This window comes from Anarrhichthys ocellatus, unplaced genomic scaffold (assembly GCF_004355925.1).
Source record: "Anarrhichthys ocellatus isolate YVR2014 unplaced genomic scaffold, GSC_Weel_1.0 scaffold55, whole genome shotgun sequence".
Classification (NCBI taxonomy): Eukaryota; Metazoa; Chordata; class Actinopteri; order Perciformes; family Anarhichadidae; genus Anarrhichthys; species Anarrhichthys ocellatus.
Window position 1 is genome coordinate 1,594,579 of NW_022280085.1, and position 388 is coordinate 1,594,966.

Below are 388 nucleotides of genomic sequence, written 5' to 3' on the forward strand. Positions count from 1 at the left end.
AGTTGTGACATCACAAAATCAAGCTCACACATAAACGTGTTGAACTGGGAATTAAAGAGAGCGCCGAGAAACTTTCCTCCTTCAGCAAATGAACGTTCCAGAGTTAAACTCTGCACAGCATCATTATGCAGAGTGAAGCTCAAACATCCAAGTGAAGTAACAGCAAGCACATGTTTTGAGTGGATAAAAACAAATATGTGAAACATGTAGTTTCTTTCTATAGCATTTAGAAGAATTTCACAAAACTATGTGACCTCGTAGGGTGCAGAATGCAATAGATAGTTTGCTCTTTGCACTCAAAGAATAAAAAAAGGAACTATCCAAACAAGAAAACCGCAGGCTTCAAAAAAAGGAATAATTGCTCAATCTTAGCTGCTGGTCCTCCCAC